Consider the following 6,882-nt stretch of genomic DNA (forward strand, 5'->3'; position numbering starts at 1 on the left):
AAGGGACCTAGAGATAGAGAATTAAAAATAGACAGAGGCATAACACTAACAGAAGCTCCTAAATCTAGCATGGCATTCTCGAACTTACTATTCCCTATAGTACAAGGTATGCTGAATGTACCTGGATCTTTACATTTTTCAGGAATTTGGGGAACAGATTTACCAATCAATGCGGAGACATTTCTGCCCATGCTAATTTGTTTACTTCCTTTAAGCTTCCTCTTATTAGTGCACAGCTCCTTCAAGAATTTGGCATATTTTGGAATTTGCTTTATTGCATCCAATAGAGGTATGTTTACCTCTACTTTTCTGAATGTCTCCAAGATCTCTTTCTCTGCCTTTTCCATTTTTTTGTTAGAAAATGCTCTTGGAGGGAATGGAAGAGGAGGGATGTGCTGCTTTTGCAAATCAGAATTACCAGTGGAAGATTCACCTGCACAAAAATTGTTAGGTAAATTTTTGTCATCACCTTTTTCTGGAGTAGAGTGAAGTTTGGCAAGTTCATTTGCAGATGAGGAAGGTGCTATGGGTTGAGGTCCTTGACACTGCTTTCCCGACCTCAATGAAATGGCACTAACATTTTTTGGGATTTTGGACAACTTGGGAAGGCAGCTTGTCAGAATTCTGGGACTGTTGTTGATTCAATTGTGTAGCCAATTGTCCCATCTGATTGGTTAAGCTCTAAATGGAGGCTATGGTCTCTTGTTGAAACTGCATGTTCTGCATAGTCATTTGCCTCACAAGTTCTTCGAGGGAAGGTTGTGGAGGAGCCTCAACTGTTGGTTGTTTCTGGGGCTGTTGCTGTTGTTGGATTGGTGGAGGAATGTATGGTCTGCTTGGGCCAGCAGCATTTTGGAAGGAAGGACCAGGCTGCTGTTATTGTTGTTGAGGGCTAGACCATCTGAGATTAGGGTGATTCCTCCATCCAGGGTTGTATCTGTTGCTGGAGAGGTCATAATTGTTATGCTGTGGTTGATTTTGCTGCTGAGGTTGAGGAGGTCTATTGTAAATATTTGCAGCATAAGCTTCGGGCTGCTCAATTGCTCCAGGTTGCTGCATGGAAGGGCAAAGGTCTGTATGGTGGTCAGCAGAGGAGCACAAACCACAGACCCTTGCAACAGGTACAGATTTCTGGTTCAAGGCCAGCTGGGTTACCAAGTTAACCAATGCATCCAGTTTGCCTTCAAGCTTCTTAGTTTCAGATGATGCAGCTGAGTTTGTAGCTACCTCATGCACTCCTCTAATGACTATAGCATCATTTCTAGCACTAAACTGCTGGGAGCTGGAAGCCATCTTCTCAATTAAATTTCTGGCTTCAGTAGGAGTCATGTCTCCAAGGGCTCCACCACTGGCAGCATCTATCATACTTCTCTCCATATTACTGAGTCCTTCATAAAAATATTGGAGAAGCAGCTGCTCTGAAATCTGATGGTGAGGGCAACTAGCACATAGTTTTTTAAATCTCTCCCAGTATTCATACAGGCTCTCTCCACTGAGTTGTCTAATACCTGAGATATCTTTCCTGATGGCTGTGGTCCTGGAAGCAGGGAAAATGTTTTCTAAGAATACTCTCTTCAGGTCATCCCAGCTCGTGATGGACCTTGGAGCAAGGTAATACAGCCAGTCCTTTGCCACTCCCTCTAAAAAATGAGGGAAAGCCTTCAGAAATATGTGGTCCTCTTAGACATCTGGGGGTTTCATGGTGGAGCAGACAATATGAAATTCCTTCAAATGTTTGTGCGGGTCTTCACCTGCAAGGCCATGAAACTTTGGAAGCAAATGAATCAGTCCAGTTTTAAGAACATATGGGACATCCTCATCAGGGTATTGGATGCACAAGCTTTCGTAGGTGAAATCAGGTGCAGTCATTTCCCTTAGAGTCCTCTCACGGGGTGGAGGTTGTGCCATGTTCTCAGAATGTTCAAAATCAGAATGCTCAGAATCAGAATGCTCAAAATTATAATGCTCAAAATCAGGATGTTCAAAATCACCAATAATAGAATGCACAGATTCACCAGTAATGGAATGCTCAGGATGAACAAAAGGTATAAAATGATGCCTAACTAATCTATGAAATGTCCTATCTATCTCAGGATCAAATGGTTGTAAGTCAGATGGATTGTCTCTAGTCATACACTACATTCAGCATGCACAATTAGTTGCCTTGTCATGTAAATAAAGGTGCAGGTTTGAACTACAGCTACCCTCAAATGATATCCAAATGACTTGAAATTTTGTGATCAACCTTATAAAATGATGAGAAGATAGCACAAAAAATTTCAGGCAAAAATTCAAAGTCTAACTATGGAAGCTAAAAATGGTAGGTTAAGAAAAATAAGTGAATAAAACTTGAAAAATAAAAAACTTTTGACAGAAACACTATTTTTGGACGATGGAGACCTCATCCAGCCTATGGCAGGCAGCCAAGGCGTAGGAAATTTTTTTTCTACCCCAAATACATATATAATAATTGCGATTCTGATAACCGGAGCAAAAGTTATGGTCGTTTGAAGTTTCGACAAACACAAAATTTGCTACTTTTTTGGAACTTTCAAATCTGACCAAACTAAAGGCTCTAGCTATTTTTCCCACAAAATATAGATTAAAAGAAGTTACCACAAAAAAATTCAGCCAAAAATAACAACTCTAGCTACTAAAACAAAATATCTCAAATAATTCAGCATGGGTGGTCGCTAAAATCCGTCTCTACTTGATTTCTACTACTACTCTGTTTTGCTGCAAGCAAAAGTGGTCGCTAAGTCCGTCGCAAAACACTATTCACAGCAAAACACCCAAAACTGAAACAGGGGAAGCGCTTAATAGGAAAACTGAAACAGAACACACACTAAACAAAATACCAGGACACTAAACAACACTAACACACATACTAACACAATACAAACAATTAAACTTAAAACACGAAAGAGTTAAACACACAACACTAGCTAGTTATTATGAACCTTTGGACACTGCTCCCCGGCAATGGCGCCAAATTTGATCGAGGCCGTACCCGAATCAAATAAACATGAAAATGCAGTAACTAGGAAGTGATCCTAGGTCGTTTCCCAATGAGCAACGATAAACCAATTGTTCATAATATACTTGCAGTAACAGTAAAGATTGGGGGGGTTTGTTTGTTTTGTGATTTAAGGAGCAGAACAAGTAAACTGGAATACGAAACTAATAATATTAAAAATGGGTTGTTTCCTCTGATTCAGAAGTCATTCTCTTATCCTGGGTTATGGAGAATTCGTCCCTAACAGTTGACCACTTAATCCAACCCTATTTCAATTTACTAAGCGAAAATCAACCTAGGGTCGCCAATACATGATTAGGCACCACATACACCAGTTAGCCCTTTGTCCATTAAGCATGAACGCAAGTTAGGCTTAGAGGCAATTAATTGAACACGAAGCGTGCACTGATTAATGTTCACGAATTTGGGTTAACTGGTGAAGGGAAAACTGCAGGGAACCACATTATAAACGAAACCTCAAAGAGAGTTGGGCTTCTTCCTCAGAAGGAAACAACACCAGAATATTTAGCCTTCCATAGATTCAAACAGAAAACATAAATGAAACATGAAGCAGAAACGTAAATAAACAGTAACGTAAATAAATAGAAATGTAAATGAGACAGAAATGAAAATGAAAACAGAAACGTAAGTGAAAGTAAAAGAAGAAATAAGAACGAAATTGTAATTAGAAGCAGGAAATGGAAAATTGCATTAAGTACGAAACAGTAGCATTAGAATAGAAAAACTTCAAAACCATAAACCCTAAGCTCTGAATAATAGTCTAACAGAATGCCTTGCACGAATCCCAAGGCTGCTATTTAAAAAGAGTCACTCAAAGTCACTGGGCCCTATTACAATACTCTGGCCCAAAACGAAATAAACATTGAACCACATAAAATAAAATTGCAAAATTTCCTAATTAGAAATTAACTAAGGTAAGCGCTGCTTTATTTGCCCTCTTCAAGTCCACAACCAAAATTTGGATTAAGCCCAATGTTTCATTAATTCTTGGAATTAGATTAAAAACATCAAATTAGCTAAATGAGCCCAAATAATAAAACTGCCTAATTAATTGACAATTAAGACCAATCAGTAATTAAAATGGTGCAAAAAGGGTTTAGAAAATAGAAGAAAATGATGGCAAATCATGTCACTTGACAATACTACCTTGATTCCCAGAACTTTGGATGCTATCTTCTTTTTTGTTTACAAACTCAACATTCCTCCAAAAGGTTCTGATAAGTTCTGGGTATATTATTTGTGGCTCATTGAAGAAATGCCTTGCACCATAGAAAAGTAGTGTCTTATTGAGCTTCAGACCCACTTTTTCAAGTTCTTGTATGTCGAAAAAGTGTTCAACATGGATGGAGGGTTCATTGTCAATGTTTATGGTAGTGATTTCTAGGGTTGGAATGATCTCAGTGATAGAGTATAAGATGGCCATTGCAGATGGTTTGAGAGTTAGGGTTTAGATTTTAGAGAGGAAGATGAAGTGTTTCAGAGTAGAGAGTAATGCCAAGAGTCTTCAATATTTTAAGGTTTTATAATTGGCCTTTTAAAAGCAATCATTAAGCCATCCTTCTAAAATCTGACTCGGCAAAAAACATCACAACATTTTTATATAGACACGTTGTGTTTTGTGTAAGAGTAATAAATGTGTTTAATTGTAGTTATATGAACTTCCCTTGGTTCTTTTTAAAATCTTGCACATAGACAAAATGAGCATAATATTGGGCTTGTTTGACCAATGATTAATATGTCTCGAAAGCTATTCCTTCAAAAAAGCAAACACGAATTTCTTTCTTTTGCTAATAAGAGAGGGGAGCCCAAGATATTTCCTATTTCCAATAAGATTAGAAACCCCAAGAGATAACATGATATTAAGTCGTAATTCATGCTTGATATTGGAATTGAAAAATACCTTAATTTTTTTGAAAATTAATGAGTTGGCCGGATGCCCTTCCATACACATCCAAATTTTTCATCAAAGTGGATGTTTCTTCTTCAATAGCATTGTGAAAAAGAAAATTGTTGTCAGCAAAATGTAAGTGTGAAAGGGTAGGGGTCCCTCTACACACTTTGATAGCATGAACCTCTCATTTTCTCTTAGTGTCTCAATAGTGAAGTAAGTCCCATTGTACAAAGAAAAAAAAAGGTAGCCAATAAACGTCAAATTTATCGTATTTTCATATGCAATTTAGTATGTTTATTTGATACTCTAGTATAATATAGACCTTGTTTTATATCAAATTCATTATGTTTTAAGCTTTTAATATATTTTAGATAGGAATTACGATTTTAGAATTTTTTAATATGATTTTGTGAGTTTTTAAATAGAAATAGGGCAATTTTACAAGGTAGCCTCGCTTAAGTGAGGTATAGGCCGCTCAAGCCAGCTCAAATAGAGGAGAAAATGAAATTTTACATAAGATATCTCGCTTAAGTGAGGAGCGTGCCAGACAGTGTGTCTAGAAACTAAATTAATTCAAAACAGAAATAATTATAGAGATATAGCTCAAAGATAAATGAAGAAAATCACTTGGAAGATAATTGCAACAATTAAAACAAATTATATCAACTAAAGAGATAATTTCCTTGTATAGATTATATTATTTTATAAATTAAGGAGATCATTTGCCTCTATTAAACACATCTATGATTCTATAAATAGAGAGGCATAGGTAGCAACAAAAAAACACCTTTACACACCACCCTTCACAAAAAAAAAAAACATTTTATCTTCTCTTTTCTTGTATTTCATGAGTGGCTAGTTTCTTTCTTAGCTAGGAGAGGAAAGGATTGAACCCTATTTGATGTAATTTTCTCACATTAAAATATGGTTTGAGTTCATTATTCACCTTATATATTTAATGCTTTGTGAGCCTACGCACCTCATAGATGATTTTAGGAATTAACTTGCACTTTGGCGAGTCTCGCTGAAACCTGAACTAAATTGGATACTTAATTGGGGTTATCTCTAAGGATAAAATAATCTTGTTTAAGCCTCACTAATTCCCAAACGATAATGCTGATTACTTATGTTGGTTTGCCAAAGGATTAGGAATCAAAGCAAGTGATTTAGGGTCTATCACCTAAGGGATTAGCGATAGAATACATTAGTGAATTGAAGATGAACAATATAATAATGTAGAAGTGTAAAAAATTACAACAAATAGGGGGATTCCAAGTAAAATCTTAGCATCTCAACGTTATTGTTTTCGTCTTCAATTATTATCGTGCCAATAAGTAACTTCTTACCTTTTATTTTAATTTTTGTTATTAAATTTTTGGCATATTAATCTCATATATTTATATTTTGAATTTATCTTTCTAATATATCTTTTAGAATTTCAACATTTAGTTTTTCTTACTTTTATTTTTCCTTTTGATACATAAATTTTGGGAAAAAAAAGACAAATATGTTAGAGATAGGGGGAGAAGATCAAGCTATGAAAATTTTTTGACTTTTACATGCCCTAACTCCTTATTGAGTGACATTTGTATTGATTGTTGTTTTTTTTCTTTAGTTTGTCTATGTGTACATCATGCATCATCATAGAGAAGTAGGAAGATAGTTTCTAAGGCAAGAAACATCTTCAATGTTATATGACTCTCTATTTTAATCAATTACACAAGTCTTTTGAGAAGCTTGTAGAGAGATATTTGTTCTGGTTTAATCGATTACCATATATCTGTAATCGATTACACGGTTCTTTTTTAGATCATGTTTATTTTCTTGGGTCTTTGCTTTAATTGATTATGAGGATATAGTAATCGATTACATCATTCCTGAATGTGTTCCCATAAGTGATCAAGAACACTTTAATCGATTAAATCAAGATTGTAATTGAGTACATTATTCTTGA

At 35.8% G+C, this 6,882-nt stretch overlaps 1 non-coding gene across 1 annotated transcript; it reads left to right on the forward strand.

Moving 5' to 3' along the window:
• Positions 1–1,423: 1,423 nt before the first annotated feature.
• LOC113000872 (small nucleolar RNA R71) lies at positions 1,424–1,530 on the forward strand. Its single transcript, XR_003266193.1, has one exon. It is a non-coding gene; the product is annotated as a small nucleolar RNA R71 (small nucleolar RNA).
• Positions 1,531–6,882: the final 5,352 nt, after the last annotated feature.

The sequence above is a fragment of the Glycine max genome, chromosome 20 (assembly GCF_000004515.6).
Source record: "Glycine max cultivar Williams 82 chromosome 20, Glycine_max_v4.0, whole genome shotgun sequence".
Classification (NCBI taxonomy): Eukaryota; Viridiplantae; Streptophyta; class Magnoliopsida; order Fabales; family Fabaceae; genus Glycine; species Glycine max.